Raw genomic sequence first — 22351 nt, 5'->3', positions numbered from 1 at the left:
TTTTATTATTTCAGAAAGGTCACATGAAAGATGGAGTTTACTGATAATTAATTAGTAGCTTTCAGAAGTGTTGAATAATCAAAAAATTTTACTAAGTTTCTAAACTACAGAATAAAATAGTAGAATTTCCACTTATCCATATTTAGAAAGCAGTATATTTCTTCCTTGATTTATCCTTTTCATACCTAAATCTTCTCTTCTAGATCTCCTTCCATTGTTTCATAAAGGTTACATGAAAGATGGGTCTTACTAATGACTAATTAATTAGAAGCTTTCAGAAGCTTTGAATAATTAAAAGAAATTTACTGATTTCTGCTTATATTGTAAAAGAAACGTCATATGAAATATGAGGCTGATTAGTAACTTATTAATAAGAAGCTTCAGAAGTGTTGAAAAATCTAAAGAATCTTATTAGGTTTCTGAACTACTGAATAAAAAAGTACATTTTTCAATTATTCATATTTAGAAAGTAATATCTATTTTTCTTGATTTGTCCCTTTCATATCTAGATCTTCTCTTCTAGATCCACTTTTATTGTTTCAAAAATGTCACCTGAAAAATGAAGTTTACTGATAATTAATTAGTAGCTTTCAGAAATGTTGAATAATCAAAGAATTTTACTGCGTTTCTGAACTACAGAATAAAATAGTAGAATTTCCAATTATCCATATTTATAAAGTAGTATTTGATTTGTTCTTTTCATACCTACATCTTCTCTTCTAGATCTACTTCCATTGTTTCATAAAGGTTACATGAAAGATGGATCTTACTAATGATTAATTAATTAGTAGTTTTCAGAAGTTTTGAATTAAAAAAATTTTACTGGTTTCTACTTGTATTGTAAAAGTAACGTCATATAAAATATGGGGCTGATTAAGTGTTGAAAATTCGAAAGAATTTTATTAGGTTTCTGAACTGCTGAATAAAAAGTAGAATTTCCAATGGTTCATTTTTAGAAAATAGTTTTTTAGATCTACTTTTATTGTTTCAGAAAGGTCACGTGAAAGATGAGGTTTACTGATAATTAATTAGTAGCTTTCAGAAATGTTGTATAATCAAAAAAAAATTATTAGATTTTTGAACTATTGAATAAAATAGTAGAATTTCCAACGATCCATATTTAGAAAGTACTATATTTTTTTTTTTTGATTTGTCCTTTTCATATCTAGATCTTCTCTTTTAAGTCTACTTCTACTGGTTCATAAAAGTTACATGACTAACTAATTAGTCAATCAAAAGAATTTTACTAGTTTTCTGGATTATTTAGAAAGTAGTAACTCTTTTTTTGATTTATCTTTTTTATATCTAGATCTTTTTTTCTAAATGTATTTCTATTGTTTCAGAAAGGTTACATGAAAGATTTAACCAACTTTCTGAACTGTTGAATACAATATTATAATTTCTCTTAATTCATATGTATCCTGACATATCCTACAGACGGTTTTTATTACATTTATATGGTGACTATCTTTATTGCCATACTACAATAAACTAATTTGCCCTCTTTTAATTCATGGAGGAAATTATTTAATGGCTACATCAATGTTGGCACCTGTATGGCAGTATGGCAACCTCACTTAAAACTTCTGATTCCATTCCATTAATTACAATATCTATAATTATCACACGTTTAAGCCCCTGAATCGCATCGCAGATAGAAAGATGAATCACTGAAAATCATTGCACTTGGACCACCCCGCATCCCAATTAATTAATCGAAGTGTACGTGCATGTTGGTTGTATAAATCTTGGAAATATTTCCAACCACGCATCGCGTCGCCATCATTAAAATATGGCTTTCTCAGCGAGTTTACACAATGTTAATGCAAATCAATTGCTTATGACTACCGACCGGTCATAAATCAATTATGCCGTGATTTGATACATTAAGGTACCTGTCATTGGGATGATTTACAAGCCGCATGATGAAATATTAACTTCTGACTCGGTCGCTATGAATAATTGTTCGCTAGATGTTGTATCACGTGCATGGTCCGCAGAAGACAACACCGCCCGACAGTCATATATGGACATACACGAGCTTGATTATCATTTTACAGATTGACCAGCGACACTTGTTCGCAGCATCACAGCTTCTTTTTGTCCATTTCAGCGGGGGTATAATTCATAAAAATTTAAATAAACAAAGCGTTGATGAACCAGGCAAGGATAAAATAGAGGGGAGACTGGAAAAGATAAACCATAATTAGCACGACGTCGTTTACACTTGTTGTTTTAAATAAAAATGTTTTATTCGCAGATACACATCTCATCGCTTTAACCCCCTCGCTTTTTTTACGACCACCACACATTTCTCATCTCGTTGGCTCGTAAACTCTGACGAGATGAAAGGTCTGGGTCTGGTTCTTTGATTAAATGGTGCTGTTTTAAATTCATATTCATATGAAGCCCAATAAAAAAATCACTGTTGTACACAACAGAAAATTGAGACATAAACAAAAACAACGGATATAAATAGTGACGTTGTAGTTTGATTTGATGTTGTATTGATGCGAGAACGGCATGAAAAGTGCGGCATGTGCAAAAACGTTTGCCACGAACAAAACGAACAAACTCATTAATATTTCATTTTTAACAGGGCCGTTTCGAGTTCGGGGTCCGTTGTTTTTATCGGGAATAAATGGCAGATGATTTACGGAGTAAAATTGGTTGAGATCGCACAGGTCACATGTGGCAGTGTTGTCAGTGGTCAGTTCATTGTGCATATCTGATTGTGTTAAATGCTTTATGATTGCATTGTTCTGAGCAGATATTTTATTATTCTACAATGTTTTTGTCGCTGTTTGTTATATTCCCTCGTTCCTCCAACAGATTTTACACCGATATTTCAATAAATTTGGGCTATATTAAATTTTAACCCCACTAAATTACTTCCCTAATTACACCTCTATTATTATATATTTATTATTAAATATATAAGAACACAATATTAAATGTAATCCAAGCTTGGATATAAAATGCTCCCAAACCAAAACATATAAGTATAAAATATATGAATATACATAACGATGATGTATGGGTGTGGCAATATAAAATTTTATTGGAAAACTTATATTCTCTACACGAAGTAGGTCGTATTCTAGAAGATATAAAATAGAGGATAGTAAAGCAAAACGAATAAACCACCTTTTATATAGTTATGCCGTTAACGTTTCAGAAACTCCATACAATCAAAAATATGACTGATGAAATACATAATTGTAGCTCGGAAACTTAAGGCTTGCTTCGATCATCTAAATTTAGTTGCATGTCACTAGAAATAAGTTTTAATTTATTGGCAAAAACACTAAAACTGAAAAATTATTGCAGACTTCCGGAAGGTAAAGCCTCAGGTCTCCGAGAGAGGTGGATGTGTGCCGTCTTTCCAAAAATATTATGGACCATTTTCTGAGCACTGGCAACAAACTTCTTTTGGATCCGTGTTTAGTGATGTGTACAGTGAAGCATTTAGTGTGTGTTCCTCCGGAATAATATGTATGTATAGTTCCATTAGTTCATAAACTAACGGTTAAACTGGATCTCATCGACGACGACGTACAAAAGAAATAATTATACGTAATGTGAATACGCTATGGCTTTGACGAAATACGTAATATGATGTTTCCTTTAATAAAATTAGTAATTTGTAAATACATAGATATATATTGGTTATACATAATTTATTTATTGTCAATAATGTAGTTAGTAATGTGGTGCTTTAACAATTAATTACTTTTCTATTCTTATTAAAATATTCCCCCAGTATTTCCAACTATAAAATTATGTTCATGTTTAAGTTAATAGGATAATTAAATGCTATTTTAGAGTAGCTTTTCAAAATCTTAACACACTCAACACTTAAATCTGCCAAAATCTGTATTGACTGGGAAGGCAATGATCTCATTTTTATACTTTGTGGCTAAAGCATAATATATTTGTGTCATAGTGCCTAAAATATAATACTAAAATTTGTAATTAAGGGTACAAATTTGTTATTTATTTATTTAATTTATGTTCATCAATTTATTTATAATTATATATAAATGGAGCCCAGCCACGTTGGCTACTACAACTACTTGTAACATTAAATTAATAACTGTATATATATATTAATTAGAGCACCGCTTGTACTTGTTAAACTAATTTTGTTTTATACATTGTAAATATATTATAGAGAAAACCTCTTAAGGAATTTACGCAAAACGTACCTAAATAGTAGATATAGCTTATATTATTTTATTAAAAAAAAAATGTTGAAAAATCATATGTTAATATCACTTGTTCATTTGGGGACTAGTGAATGTTTGCTATCTTTCAATTATAAAAAAAATGTATTGTACATATATTATATTGATGTTAACATATGTGTACATTTATTATTTTATCAGTATGTTGTAAACTGAAAGTACAATACATGTATACGTCTAAGAGTAGATAGGTAATGGAACAATGTACCTTGCAACCAGAGTGGTTGGGCAAATAAATACTATTCGCATGTAAATAATTTTAAATTTGTCCAAAAAAACTTAAATTACTTGTTTTTCAATTACACCATATATTGGTATTGTAAATTTTAAATTTATTAAAGATGTATAGATTGTATTAGGTTATACAATGTTGTAAATATTGTTTGTAAAGTAGACTAAGGATAAATTGTATACTGTCATATTAGTGTGTCCATTTTACCATATTTTACGCATAATTACCGCTCAATTTGTCCATCTTACTGTGTAATATATCCCTTTAGATATTTCTGTATTGTATGTGTAATAATTTATTTTAATAAAGTCTGTGTAATACAATTATATTAGAATTTTTATTAGCCTCAATCAAATGTTCTGTCAGACATTCTAAATACATTCTATAAAAATTCCCACATTACTGTATATTAAATAAAAAATCAGGAAAATAAAAACTTGTTCAATTAATTAATTGGAAATGCATTAGGGATATCATAATAACCATATATATACAACATTAACATATATATTTTAAGTATTACTGTATTTTAGACTGGGAAAATATTTGGTAAAAAAATATGATCACATTCTAAATTATACAAATGTATGTTGTGTGTATTTTTTGATGCATAATTTATATTATTTGAACTATGTATTAAGATTTAAAAAATTTAAAAATAATAAATTAATAATTAAAATAAGTAAATAAAAATATTTATTTATAAATATTTGATATTAAGTTTAAAAATTTAAAAATAAGCAGTTTAATTAAAAAAAAATATAAAATAGTTGAAATATTGTGTATAAAAAAAATAAAAAAAATGCATTTAATTTATAAAATTTGAAATTTTAAACTTAAAAAATTATAATTAACAATTTAATATTAAATAAAAATAAAATATTTAATATAAATATAATATAAATTATCCTTGAAATATTAGCTGCAAAAACTTAAACATAAGCTATTTAATTTAATAAATAAATAAGTATAATATTTACTTTGAAAAATGTTTGATATTAAGCTTAAAAATTAAGAGTATGACTTTAAAAAAATAATATTTTTAATTTAAATTAGTAATATTTGAAATATTAAGCTTAAAAAATTAAAAATCGTTATTTAAATTAAATAAATTTATGGTATATTTAATCTAAATTAATAATATTTTAAATATTATATATATATATATATATATATATATATATATATATATATATATATATATATATATATATATATTTATTAATAAAATAGTTAAAATATTTATTTTAAAAGTAATGTTTAGTACATAAACTATTTAATTAAAGTATAAATAATTGGTATTAAGTTTGAATCTAAAAAAATCATATCATATAAATAATTATATTAAGTTCATAAAGTTAAAAATAAACAATTTATCTTAGAATTAATTAAAATATTTAATATAAAACATTTTATATTTAGCTTAAAAACATTTAATATTAAGAAATTAAATGATTTTATTTAAATTTATACAATTTTAAATATTAATTATTTTTTTTTATAAAAAATAAAATATTTAATATAAATGAATAATATTTGAAATATAATATTTTAAAAATGAAAAATAATCTATTTAATTAAATAAATAAATGTAATATTTAATTTAAATATGAAATATTTGATATTAAGCTTGAAATATCAAATATAACAATTTTATTTAAAAAAATACCAATTTAAATTAAAAAATAATATATTTAATTTAAATTAATAGAACTAGAAATTAATAAATTAAAAATTTAAATTAAAAAGTGTAAAATGTTTAATTTAAGAATATAATTTAAATTTAAAAAATTAAAAATAACAATTCAAATTAAATTAAAAATAAGCTATTTAATTTAAAATAAATAAATAATAATTTATTGAACATACAAAATTAAAAATAGATAAATAAATAATTAAAATATATAATTTAGATTAAATAATTAATTAAAAATAAGACATTTAATTTTAAATAAATAAATAAAATATTTTATTTAAATATAAATATTTGATGTTAAGTTTAAAAATTTAAAAGTAAGTAATTTAATTAAAAATAATAAAATAATCAAAATATTGAGTCTAGAAAAGTGAAAAATGGTTTAAATTATAAAATATTGAGCTTCAAAAATTATAAATAACAATTTATATTAAAAAAAAAAACATAATAAAGTAAAATATTTAATTTAAATATAATATAAATAATTTAATAAATTAATTTAAATTAATAATATTTGAGCTTAATTAAAAATTTAATTTAAATTAAAAAATATGTGTGATATATTTAATTTAAATTATAATAAAAATATTTTAAATCTATATTTTTTTAAATAAAACATGTAGAAAATGGAGCTTTAAATAATTAAAAATAAGTTAATAATTATTAATAAATAAAATATTTAATTATAATATAAATATTTGATATTGAGCTAAAAAATGAGCAATATAATTTAAAAAGATTAAAATATTCGACGTATTGAGTTTTTTTAAAAATGCCGAATTTTAAATTTTAATTTATTTAATTAATTTGAAATATTAAGATTATAAAATTAAAAATAAACAATTTAAAAACTTAAAAGTATTTAAAATATTTAATAAAAAACATTTTATATTAAGCTTAAAAAAATAACCATTTAATACTAAAAAAAATAAATTAAAAAAATATAAATAAATATATAAATAAAATTAAGAAAAATTCAAATTAAAGAAAAATTTTAATTTTATATAATAAAATATATAATTTAGACTTAAATTATGGGTAATAATTAACATTATACGTGTTAAATAATAAACGATTACAGTTGTGCAGTTTTAGCTCTGCCACAATGAAGTTAAAGACGTTGAAATTTATAACATTATTCACATTTAGAAAATGCCATATTTCTGAACAAAAATCCTGTTTAAACCCAACCTTATCTCGTTCCAAACAGATTCAACTAATGGAAGGAGCCAAGTTGAAACAGGTCCTTGCCAATTTTCCGCTAGACATATGCTTTATCAGTAATGCAGTGAAAATGCATATATACGAAATAAATCCGATGGAAATTAATCCAGTCGTGGGATAAATGGCGTTGACAAAGGCCCAAGGACCACCTTGGAACGGGCTCCAGGCTCGGTGCCAGTTGACCTTTGACGTCCCTAAATCAGTGCACGTTTTGTTCGACAGAAAATTAAGGTGCACATTTCTCTTTTCCGTCGACAGCCGAATTGAATAGCCAAAGACGTATGGCTGTGCCGGCCCTAATCTATTATGAGCCTCCAATGCAATTTTACCCAATAAGAACTAATATTTTTTTCGCTCTGATATATTGGAATTTTGTGGAAAAATTACTCGCGTTATTGGCTGGCCGGCAGTTGGATTAATATAGTGGAACTTCTCAGCAAATTGGATTCCTTCCTACGTTATTCGCCTAAGGATAAAACTTTGTTCCTTACTATTTACAATATTGAAACATACATCAAAATTATATTAATTTGGGGGTATAAACAATGTGATTGCACACAAAATTTATTTCAATAATAAGGAAAGTTTTTAATGCATGGTAAATTTATAGATAGACGACGCAGGTACGACGAAGTAATTCCGACTTCAATTTGCATAGTTAAAATAGGGCTCATAAATAGTGCATATTAATCAGAACGCGTTTAAAATAACGAGAGTGGCGAACCATGGCCCCGGCAAAGTTCATCTGCACGAGGAGTAAAAATTTAATGCCGGACCAAAAGATTTATTGGAGTTTGTTTTTAAAATTATGATCACGGCGCAGCCAGTAAGTCATTTTAAAAATGAAACGTCGGCCTATTTGCGAACTCGAAGTATAATGCAACGCATGTATGATAAAGTGAGACTTATATCATAAGGGCTGAATTTCACAGGCGGAAAACTTCGGGAGAGGAATGATGGCGAGCGAAATCGCTACCGGAATATCAAGTAGGCCTTAGCATCATTCGGAAAGATGGGGACGAGGACACCATCCATCCAGCCCAACTTATATAACTTGGAAAATTCGTAGCGGTCTTTGAGGAATTTATTGAGCCGAATACCTCTCTTCCACACCAACTGGTCCAACTCCCGCTTGTCCCCCCTCAGTTTTTTACATTCCCAGCATTATTCTCCACTGACGCTTCTATATTTATTTAAATTAATAGTAAAAACATTAAAGCAAAACAAAGAAGACGAGGCAAGAAGCTGCGGCTTGGAGTTGAATACTTAATGTTTGATTCTTGCATGGCATTGAGCTGACACAATTTAAATGCCTAATACAGATCTACGTCTCTGCCAGGACACTATTCTTACGCCACGGAAAACTCTAACAAATAAATACAAATGGCCGTTTCAACTACAACCCATGAATTCAGAATCATAGCGGGAATTGCTTCCATATTGTACTAGACAATTTGAAATGAATGTTCGTAAAACTGGTGGAATAAAAATAATGTTGATTGATGATGATTAAATTGCGTTGTCTTACAAGCAAGATTGATGTTTTTATATTTGTTATAATCAACGAGTTTGATTTATCAAATTAAATTATATTTATTTAACGAAGAAAATACAAAGACTAATGTTTTTCAATTTATTATACTTATTATATTTTGTCAAAATAAATTACAGATATCTAAAGAGATAAGTAACAAGAATATTCAACTATTGTTGAGAATTATTCAATATTCACTTAAATTTTTTCGTAAAACTCGTAGAGTAAGAATAACGTTGATTGATTATGATTAAATTATGTTGTCTTGTAAGCAACATTGATGTTTTTTTATTTATTATAATTATTATATTTTGTCAAAGTAAATTACAGTTATCTAAAGAGATAAGTAACAAGAATTTTCAACTATTGTTGAGAATTATTCAATATTCTCCTAAATTTTTTCGTAAAACTGGTAAAGTAAGAACAACGTTGATTGATGATGATTACATTATGTTGTCTTGTAAGCAACATTGATGTTTTTCAATTTATTATAATTATTATGTTTTTTCAAAGTAAATTATAGTTATCTAAAGAGATAAGTAACAATAATATTTAACTATTGTTGAGAATTATTCAATATTCACTTAATTTTTTTCGAAAAACTGGTAGAGTATGAATAACGTTGATTAATGATGATTAAATTATGTTGTCTTGTAAGCAACATTGATGTTTTTCTATTTATTATAATTATTATATTTTGTCAAAGTAAATTACAGTTATCTAAAGAGATAAGTAACAAGAATTTTCAAGTATTGTTGAGAATTATTCAATATTCACCTAATTTTTTTCGTAAAACTGATAGAGTAAGAACAACGTTTATTGATGATGATTACATTATGTTGTCTTGTAAGCAACACTGATGTTTTTCTATTTATTATAATTATTATGTTTTGTCGAAGTAAATTACAGTTATCTAAAGAGATAAGTGACAAGAATATTCAACTATTGTTGAGAATTATTCAATATTCACTTAATTTTTTTCGAAAAACTGGTAGAGTAAGATTAACGTTGATTGATAATGATTAAATTATGTTGCCTTGTAAGCAATATTGATGTTTTTCTATTTATTATACTTATTATGTTTTGTCAAAGTAAATTACAGTCATCTAAAGATATAAGTAACAAAAATATTCAACTATTGTTGAGGATTATTCAATATTCACTTACATTTTTTCGTAAATCTCGTAGAGTAAGAATATCGTTGATTGATGATGATTAAATTATGTGGTCTTGTAAGCAACATTGATGTTTTTCAATTTATTATAATTATTTTGTTTTGTCAAAGTAAATTATAATTATCTAAAGTGGTAAGTAACAAAAATATTCAATTATTGTTAAGTATTATTCAATATTCAACTAAATTTTTTCGTAAAACTGATAGGGTAAGAATAACGTTAATTGATGATGATTAAACTATGTTGTCTTGTAAGCAACATGGATGTTTTTCAATTTAATATAATTATTACGTTTTGTCAAAGTAAATTTCATTTATCTAAAGAGATAAGTAACAAAAATATTTAACTATTTTTAAGTATTAGTCAATATTCACCTAAATTTTTTCGTAAAACTGATAGAGCAAGAATAAAGTTGATTGATGATGATTAAATTATGTTGTCTTGTAAACAACATTGATGTTTTTTAATTTATTATAATTATTATGTTTTGTCAAAGTAAATTACAGGTATCTAAAGAGATAAGTAACAAGAATATTCAACTATTGTTGAGAATTATTCAATATTTACTTAAATTTTTTCGTAAAACTGGTAGAGTAAGAATAAGGTTGATTGATGATGATTAAATTATGTTGTCTTATAAGCAACATTAATGTTTTTCTATTTGTTATAATTATTATGTTTCGTCAAAGTAAATTACAGTTATCTAAAGATATAATAACAAGAATATTCAACTATTGTTGAGAATTATTCAATATTCACTTACATTTTTTCGTAAATCTGGTAGAGTAAGAATAACGTTGATTGATGATGATTAAATTATGTTGTCTTGTAAGCAACATTGATGTTTTTCAATTTATTATAATTATTATGTTTTGTCAAAGTAAATTATAGTTATCTAAAGTGATAAGTAACAAAAATATTCAATTATTGTTAAGTATTATTCAATATTCACCTAAATTTTTTCGTAAAACTGATAAAGTAAGAATAATGTTGATTGATAATGATTAAATTATGTTGTCTTGTAAGCAACATTAATGTTTTTCAATTTATTATATTTATTATGTTTTGTCAAAATAAATTACAGATATCTAAAGAGATAAGTAACAAGAATATTCAACATTATGTTGTAAATTATAGTTATCTAAAGAGATAAGTAACAAGAATTTTCAACTATTGTTGAGAATTATTCAATATTCACCTAATTTTTTTCGTAAAACTGGTAGAGTAAGAACAACGTTGATTGATGATGATTACATTATGTTGTCTTGTAAGCAACACTGATGTTTTTCTATTTATTATAATTATTATGTTTTGTCGAAGTAAATTACAGTTATCTAAAGAGATAAGTGACAAGAATATTCAACTATTGTTGAGAATTATTCAATATTCACTTAATTTTTTTCGAAAAACTGGTAGAGTAAGATTAACGTTGATTGATAATGATTAAATTATGTTGCCTTGTAAGCAATATTGATGTTTTTCTATTTATTATACTTATTATGTTTTGTCAAAGTAAATTACAGTCATCTAAAGATATAAGTAACAAAAATATTCAACTATTGTTGAGGATTATTCAATATTCACTTACATTTTTTCGTAAATCTCGTAGAGTAAGAATATCGTTGATTGATGATGATTAAATTATGTTGTCTTGTAAGCAACATTGATGTTTTTCAACTTATTATAATTATTTTGTTTTGTCAAAGTAAATTATAATTATCTAAAGAAATAAGTAACAAAAATATTTAACTATTTTTAAGTATTATTCAATATTCACCTAAATTTTTTCGTAAAACTGGTAGAGTAAGAATAAAGTTGATTGATGATGATTAAATTATGTTGTCTTGTAAACAACATTGATGTTTTTTAATTTATTATAATTATTATGTTTTGTCAAAGTAAATTACAGGTATCTAAAGAGATAAGTAACAAGAATATTCAACTATTGTTGAGAATTATTCAATATTCACTTAATTTTTTTCGAAAAACTGGTAGAGTATGAATAAAGTTGGTTAATGATGATTAAATTATGTTGTCTTGTAAGCAACATTGATGTTTTTCTATTTATTATACTTATTATGTTTTGTCAAAGTAAATTATAGATATCTAAAGTGATAAGTAACAAAAATATTCAACTACTGTTGAGAATTATTCAATATTCACTTACATTTTATCGTAAATCTGGTACAGTAAGAATAACGTTGATTGATGATGATTAAATTATGTTGTCTTGTAAGCAACATTGATGTTTTTCTATTTATTATAATTATTATGTTTTGCCGAAGTAAATTATAGTTATCTAAAGAGATAAGTGACAAGAATATTCAACTATTGTTGAGAATTATTCAATATTCACTTAATTTTTTTCGAAAAACTGGTAGAGTAAGATTAACGTTGATTGATAATGATTAAATTATGTTGCCTTGTAAGCAATATTGATGTTTTTCTATTTATTATACTTATTATGTTTTGTCAAAGTAAATTACAGATATCTAAAGATGTAAGTAACAAAAATATTCAACTATTGTATTATTCAATATTCACCTAAATTTTTTCGTAAAAGTTGTAGAGTAAGAATAACGTTGATTGATTATGATTAAATTATGTTGTCTTGTAAACAACGCTTATGTTTTTCAATTTATTATAATTATTATGTTTTGTCAAAGTAAATTACAGTTATCTAAGGAGATAAGTAACAAGAATATTCAACTATTGTTGAGAATTATTCAATATTCACTTATTTTTTTTTTTTTTTTTTTTTTCGAAAAACTGGTAGAGTAAAAATATCGTTGATTGATGATGATTAACTTTGTGTCTTGTAAGCAACATAGATGTTTTTCAATTTATTATAATTATTATGTTTTGTCAAAGTAAATTACACTTATCTAAAGATATAAGTAACAGAAATATTCAACTATTGTTGAGAATTATTCAATATTCACTTACATTTTTTCGTAAATCTCGTAGAGTAAGAATATCATTGATTGATGATGATTAAATTATGTTGTCTTGTAAGCAACATTGATGTTTTTTAATTTATTATAATTATTATGTTTTGTCAAAGTAAATTACAGGTATCTAAAGAGATAAATAACAAGAATATTCAACTATTGTTGAGAATTATTCTATATTCACTTAAATTTTTTCGTAAAAGGAAGTAGTAAGTAATAAGAAAATTCAAATATTGTTGAATATTAAATAAATTAAAAATAAGTAGGAAGAAAAGTCCAATACTGTTTATTATTATTCAATATTCTAACTAACTGTTTCTTATAATTAATGAAATTTTAATCGTGTAATTATATGTAGATTATATTTTAAAATGAAATTCAACCTTATCACGTTACTATGTAACAAATTGAATAACCAAATGAATGCATTAATTATTCGAAACTGAATAAACATATCTTACCAGTACTGAATTTTGTAGATTGTTTATGTAATGAATATTGTAATGCCTTCCTCAAAATTAATTGAATTTGTTATGCGTTCGTCCGTTTCCCCATTGCAGCAGATACTAATCAAGTTTGCGCCGCTTTTACAAACTGTACTAATGATATTCTAATATTGATTACGATCTGCAATTCAGGTCTGTTTTAGTTGTGACTCCGGTTCCGAATCAACATATATCCCGTATTTTAATTATGCCCTGCATTATGCAGTTGCACAGTAACACATATGAATTATCAATATTCTCGGGACGTATAAATTTCTCCCATTAATCAAGCTTTTAATTACTTATGCATTTATTTTATTTAAACTGACATTTTTGTTGTATTACATTTAAAACAATAAAAAATACAAGGCCAGGGATTGGAAAAAATATAATATGCGACTCACAAATCGGTTTTATGCCATTCCACATACATTTAAAATGTCCGGCGTGTCGGTTAAGCCTATTTGACCGATTCGCAATGTTTCTTCATCACTGTCTCCGCACGGTGCGTGATCCTTCCCTGCGTCCGTCCTTATTGCTTACATTCTTTCTCCGAATCCCAAATTACCGGGGGATAAATCTCCGGCAATTTATTCCACTTATATCAGGGAGCAACGTTAATTTCGTGATAATGTGGGCGGCGCCTTTCCGTTTTTTTTTTGCGTGGAAATTACCTGAGATAAATAAAAGTTTCGGGTTTGGAAACTTTGGAAAATTATTCGTTTCGATTTTACGTGAGCAAATATTAATTAAATTACAAACTATTAACACCACAAATCACTCAGTATATTTTTAAATCTAAAGTTATATGATAAATGTTAATTTGTAAATCCCTAATGAGGTTATTTTCGGATCCATTTCGAAATCCGAATGATACAAAATCTATATTTATGTGCATCCAATAATACCCCACCAAAAAACTGGTGTTAATTAATGAATTATTAAACCTAATTAAATTCGCGTAAATTGACGTAATTTAAAATGCACGCATACGTTGCCCGTGATTATATTTATTTATATTTATTAGTTGGCGCAACAATCGGGGCCGAGTTATCGATTCCTGATATTTATTTTATTTTCATTAGCACGAAATTAATGAATAATTATTATTTTGTGGCGATTTCAATTATTATTCAATAAATTATTAAAGCTCATAAATTTTGATTGCATTTTATAAATTTTTATTCTCAATTACCAAATCAATCACTAGCCACCGTGATTGGATATAAATTTTAAAACAGTCAATTTGTATTTTAGCCGGTAACGTATTGTTTGCAAATGTCCAATGTACAGGCGTCTGATTTATCTTCTCTTACTGCATCCATAGCAATACGCAGGTGATTTGTTGTACAGAGGACTCATCCAATAATTAAACCATCACTTTAACTTTTAGCGAGACTTATTGTACAGAGAAGAGAAGAATTTATATGCCACACTTTTGTAAATCTATTTTTTCAAAATACACTTATATTACATTATTATTACAATTTAGATTTACAATTGTGTCCTTAAATATAATGTCAAGATACTTGAGAAAACTTGTATAACCAGTACAAAACTTGTGTACCTACAAACTTTTTATTTTGTATCATGTAAATTCATTTTTATCTTCTTTTATTTTGTTATAACAAAAATTAATTTTATACTTTTTTAATTAAAATAAATTATAAATAACCTTAAATTATAAAATTATAATTTATTTAAATATAAAATAAATTTATTTTAACATTCTATCAAATTTTATTGTATATTTTAAAGTAATTTTGAGAAAATTAATTTTAATAAATATAATAATTATTAATTAAATGATATATTTATCTCAGTATACAATAACCAATAGATCAATATTTTTTTTTATTTTAAAATATTTTAATAGCATTTTATTTTAGTTTATTATAACTTTATTTATACAACAATTATATAATTTTTATTTATTTTATTTTGTTTAAAATTGACTTATAAAATTTAGTTATATTTAATTTATAAGTAAATAAAAAAATATATATTAATAGTGTTTCCAAAATTAATTCTTAATTAAAACATATAAAATTATTTGATTTCTCTTTCATATTATGAATAATTTAACATTTTTTTAATTTAATTTATTTATTACGAATTTTTAGGTTAAATTTATTTAATTTTAAAATTAATTTTATTATTAATTATTATTTAATATTAATAATATAAGACAAATTAATAAAATTTTATAAATTAAAAAGTATCTTAAATTTATTATTTAAATTTTAAGTTTCTTTTCAATGAATTTTTAACAAATAAAAATATATTTATATGATGTTTATTTTTTCTCATTGCTTCTATTTAATTTTTTTATTTTAACAAGACATAATCACATAATTTTGATATTAGTTATTTAATTATAGTTCATATTTAATATTTTGCTCTCAATTATATTGAAATGTATTTATAATTTATTTAAATATATAATAATAATTTAAAAATAAAAATTCGTTCATTTCATATTCCTAAAATTTAGTCAAAGTTGTACTAGTTAATATATTTTTTTTAATTTTAAAAAAGATTATTATTAAAAAATGAATAAATTAATTTATTTAATAATTTAAATTAGACATTTATTAATTTAAGAAATTTAAAAGAATAATTAACTGAACTTTATTTAGATATTACATATATTATATTGCCTTTATTTTAGGAATATTTTTAGAATTTATTTTGTAAATTTTGGTTAGGATATTTTTTTATATTCATCTGAATTTGTATTTTTTATTTTTTATCATCATGAATGATTTTTCTTTTAATTTTATTATTTAATTAAAAAAAGAATCTTAAATATAGAAAACTAAAAAATTAATCCGAAATTTTGATAATTTTGACTGAGAATATTTCTTATATTCTTCTAAATTTATTATTTTTATTTTTATAATGAGTTTTTTTTAAGGTTTTTAAGTTTTATTTCAAAATATATATTAAATTATAAAAAATCTTAAATATTGGAAAATGATTAATTCAAAGTTTTTGTTAATTTTCACTTCAGATCAGTTTCTTATTCTCTTCTAAATTTTTATTTTTTATTTTTATAAAGGAATTTTTATTTAAATATATATATTAAATTAAAAAAGTATCTTAAATATTGAAAACTAAAGAAATAATCCAAAATTTTGATAATTTTGACTAGAGAATATTTTCTTACATTCTTCTAAATTTATTTTTTATAAAGAAATTTTTATTAAAAAAAAAATATATTAAATATTGAAAACAAAATGATTAATTCAAAATTTTTGTTAATTTTGAGTTGAGATCAGTTTTTATTTTTATTTATTTTTTTTTATTTTTATAAAGAAAGTTTTATTTAAAAATATATATTAAATGAAAAAAAAAGAAATATTTAATATTGAAAACAAAATGATTAATTCAAAAATTTTGTTAATTTTGACTTCACATCAGTTTCCTATTCTTTTCTAAATATTTATATATTATATTTATAAAGGAATTTTTATTTAAAAATATATATTAAATTAAAAAATTATCTTAAATATTGAAAATTAAAGAAGTAGTTCAAAATTTTAATAATTTTGAATAGATAATATTTTCTTACATTCTTCTAAATTTATTTTTTTATTTTTATAAAGAATGTTTTATTTAAAAATATACATTAAATAATATAAAAAATCTTAAATATTGAAAACAAAATGAGTAATCCAAAATTTTTGTTAATTTCGACTTGATATCAGTTTCTTATAGTCTTCTAAATTTCTATTTTTTATTTTTATAAAGGAATTTTTGTTTAAAATTTTTATTTAAATATTTGTATTAAATCAAAAAGAGGGTCTCAATTTTTAAAAAAGTACTAATATATATTAGAGAATTTCAAATATTGGAAACAAAAGGATTATCATAAAATTTTGTGAAATTAGACTTAGATTTTTAATTTCTAGTTATTTTATTTTAAAGAATTTTGTAATTTATAATATATATTGTGATAAAAAATGAGTCATTATAGAAACCATATTTCAAAATTATATGAATTTTGACTACTTTTAATATTCTTATAATCGTATTTAAAACTGTTTAATATTAAGTATATTTTGCACACGTATAATTAGAAAATTTATCAATTTTCAGTTGAATTTATGAACATAAAAGAAAACAACATAAATTTATGATCATCAAACATAGATTATGTCATTTTTAGAAATATAATATTTTAGTTTAGTTATTCAACCCTTTTAAATATTTCCATGCATAATAAAGCAATTCTAAAATCCTAAACAAACTGTAACAATCGAACCCCCCACAAATCGATACGATTCCGGCACTAAAAAGGGATACCCAACCCGGAGGATAATGCCCAATAAGAAAGTGTGCAAAACACAATCAAATCGCGCGGCGGCGACCGCCGCGGCCTTCATAATCCACGTGGATTAGGCAACGAAACGACCGCAACACCGGAGTCCACGAGGGGGCGGCTTGTATTTGCCGGTCGGCGTAGCCTACCCCCCCGTACGTCCCACACCGGGGGCAGATTTGCGGTGTGAGGCAATCAGCCGCCTGACAGGGATGATCCATGGCGCTACCAGGTGTTGCATGCATGCTCGTGCGTTTTCCGAAAACTCCGGCGATATTTCTCTGTCCGCGTCTGTTTTGTCACGGTCCCCGTACATGGCGAAAACCTATTTAGTACGGTTTTGGTTGGGAATTTATATTTAAAATGAACGTAAAAATGTTATTAAAAAATCGTAATCTATTTTTAAAAAAAATATATGTTTTTTTTATTCTAAATTATATTTTGTAACAATAACCTTTAATTTTATAATTAACAAGAAGGATCAAAGAACAAAAATTATTTTTGAAACAAATGTTTAATACTTTTGTATATATTTTTTAAATAATAATGAACTATAATTTTTGCTTTAATTTATGCATTCATATTTTAAGTAGTACATGATTTTATAAGTAAAAGTTGAAATGATCAAATCAATAATAAAAATTAATTACATATTTAAAATATTTTTTCTCAAAAAATTTTTATATTTTTTATAAATAAAACTGTAAATTAACAAAGTACTGAATGAATAAAAAAATCATTTAAACAATTATTTCCAAAAAGTAATCAATGACTAAAAAATTATACATTTAAAAATTTATTTAAAAAAAAAAAAAAGATTTTATATTTTTTATTTCATTATAGTTAATAAAAAACATATTTCGTAACCAATTATTTGATATTTATTCATTTAATTATAAGATACAGATAAGATTTTGATAAATAATACTTGATTTTTTTAATTAAAATTTGAAATGAACAAATCACTAACAAAAAGTAATCAATGTACAAATTATATATTCAAAAATTTATTTTAAATATCATTATTCAATTTTTTATTTCATTATTTGATATATTTTTATTTAATTAGAATTAGAAATATTTTAATAAGCAGTTCATAGTTTTATAAATAAAATTTAAAATAAACCAATCAGTTACAAAAAGTAATAAATGAACAAAAAATTTTATATTTATTTTGAAAAAAACTAAATAATATTTTTTATTTTATAATACTTAGAAAAAAATGATAATTTGTACGTGATTTTATAAATAAAATCGCAAATGAACAAATTACCAACAACGAGAAATAATATCCTCTAATTGTTTAATTAACAAGAAGTAATCAAAGTACAAAAATTATTTTTGAAACAAATATTTAGTAATGTTTTATATATATATTTTTTAATAATAATGATCATATTTTAAGTTGTACAGGATTTTAAAAGTAAAATTTAAAATGCCCAAATCAATTATAAAGAGTATTATAAACGATAATTTGTTCGTGATTTTGTAAACAAAATTGTAAAAGAATAAATTACCAACAAAGAGAAGTAAATAAACAACTAAATTATTTAAATAATTTTTTGTATTTATTTGAAATTTTTGATTTAATTATAACTAATAAGATTTTTATAAGTAATACTAATACAATTTTTTAATTAAAATTCAATGAACAAAATATGTATTTAAAAATTTATTTTGAAAAACATTATTTAATATTTTTATTTCATTATAATAAGATAAATGATAGATAGATAAAAATGTTTTCTTGAATTTAAATAAAATGAAAACAAACAAATCATTTACAACATTACTTTAAAAAAAAATTATTTGATACATTTTTATTTAATTACGATTACAATTATTTTGATGATAATGACTTAATTTTATAACTAAAATTTGAACTAATCAAATGGGTAATAAAAAGTAATAAAAATAGTTTATTTTGAAAAAAAATATTTAATATTTTTTATTTCATTATAGTTAAAAAAAATAAAGATAATTTGAACGTGATTTTATAAAAAAAAATTAAAAGAACAAATTATCAACAAAGAGAAGTAAATAAACAAACAAATCATTAAAAAAATATTTCGTAAATAATTATTTAATATTTTTTATTTAATTATAATAGAAATCAATAGCAAAAAGTTAACAATTTTTATTTAATTACAATTAAAAAGATTTTGATAAGTGATGATGATCTTATAAGTAAAATTTGAAATTAATAAATCAATAAAAAAAGTAACCATTGAACAAGCAAATTCTATATTTAAAAATATATTTTTAAGAAAATTATTTAATATATTTTATTTATGTTTAGAAATAAATTTAAAAAATTAAATTTTTACATATAATTAAATTGAAAGATTTTGATAAGTGGTATGGTTTTATAATTAAACTTAAAATGGACAGTGAACAAAAAATTACATATTTAAAAACTTATTTAAAAATAATTATTTAATATTTTGTGTTTTATTATAATTAGAAAAAAGTTAATTAATTATAAATGACATTATAAATAAACAAATTACCAGTGATCAATGAACTAATCGTTTAAAAATTTATTGAAATCATTATTTAATATTTTTATTATATTATTACATGTTAAAATAATTTAAAATGAACAATGAATTTACAAATGAAATTTTATATGAGCAAATAAACAAGTCATGTAAAAATGATTAATAATTATTTTAATTAATAAAATAGTAATTTGTGTATGATTTTATATTGAACAAATCAATATATTTTGAAATCAATTATTTAATATTTTTGTTTAATTATAATAAGACAAATTTTGTTAATTGTATATGATTTAATAAATAAAATTAATTTAATTTTTTGTTTTCTTTTCAGATTGGTGATTCTGTCTCAAGTGGATATTAAATTATGTTTGGTGAATTTCGGTGTATATACAAAATGAAGTATAAAAGAAGCAAAACTCCAAAAATAGTTGATGACACATAGAAGATAAATCAGGTAAAGTAATATTTATTAATATACAAGCCCACAGAGATGTCATTGTCATTACTAATGAGGAATATTATTCAATCAAAATAATAATGAATTACGTTATACATTATTCATTAATTGCAGATAATACTATAATAATTTCTACAAATTAAAATTACATTTAATTTGACTATAAGCATAAATACATAACAAAAAAGAATAAATTCAGTTGTAAGTTTATTTACCCATACTGGATTAAAATGTATTCATGAAAATAAATCAGTTTGTGTACTGCGGATATAAATAATTTATTGTTTCTTAATATGAGTGATCCGTCGTCAATTCAAATATTTCTATCAGATAGCAAATCCAACATACAAATCAGTTATCTCATTGTTATTCCGACGCCGCATCATTAACTTTTATTATTTAAATTTTAGATATTATCGAATGTTTGTGAGTAGCTTTCGTGTAATTGTTTTACTTGCACTTTAAAATAATTAGTAAAACGTTGTGCCACTCTCTGTCTTTTTGGGTGAACACCGCTAGTTTGGAATCTATTAATAGCTTGTGTTTTTGTTCTGCGGTTAAATTTCTACACGATTTCTGAATACAAATCATATACTAAGATTTATAAGTGAAAGTATTACGTTTCAGAATTATTATTTAATATAATAAGACAAATATTTAAAGTAAATCTCTTCAAATCAGTTTATGCACAACATTAATTTTAGGTTTTAGATATAAAGTAATGGTGCTCCACAAACCCAGTGTCCAATAAGTAACAGGGACTGGACAAACGCTTCCTCGTAACCCCTCTGCCAGCCACCCCCACGATCTGTGGCATCTCGGCGCGTGACTTTGCATACGGAAACGGCACGCACCCCGAAAAACGTCAATTTGTTCTTCATTAATACAAGATATTAGTTCTGACGCGGCAGTAAATCTACGCAATCCCGTAATGGGTTTGAAGGTGTCTTCTGGCACCATTTTCCATTTCCTGGCCACCCTCTGGCATCCCCCCGTTCAAACGCATGCCGAAGCGTTCGCCCGGGGAAATATATCGTTCAACTCTTTCACAATTAGTCGGGGCAAAAATTCTTTAAGGTTGGTTGTAACTCACGCCCGCCGCCAGACAAAAATACCGTTAATTATTCCCGACTTTCTAATCGGTGTTTAAATGCAAAATCCACCCTTCTGTTTTACCCCCATATGAGCGGGTCATAATTTACATTTTAGATTATACCGTTTGGTGAGGCAGTGAAGAAAATATTGCTAAAAAAGTTCAGGTCTTCTAAATTGGTGTGGCTGGAACAATCAACTTTTTATTCCGGATGATCTTTTCAATTTTGAAACTTTAAATTAGCTCAAAATCAGGAATCGAATTCAATAAGACGTGTGCCCTCCCTTAAGTGCACCTAAGATTCTTTGACACAGCCCTTTAGGGACGAGAAGTTTTTAATCATAAAGCGACAAAATCCGGCACACACCTAAATAGTATCCAAAACAAAATCCTTCCTCATTTTAATTTATTTAATAGTAATACTTGATT

This window comes from Aethina tumida, chromosome 3 (genome assembly GCF_024364675.1).
Source record: "Aethina tumida isolate Nest 87 chromosome 3, icAetTumi1.1, whole genome shotgun sequence".
Lineage (NCBI taxonomy): Eukaryota > Metazoa > Arthropoda > Insecta > Coleoptera > Nitidulidae > Aethina > Aethina tumida.
The sequence above is the reverse complement of the archived record's forward strand: the minus strand, read 5'-3'. Positions refer to the sequence as shown.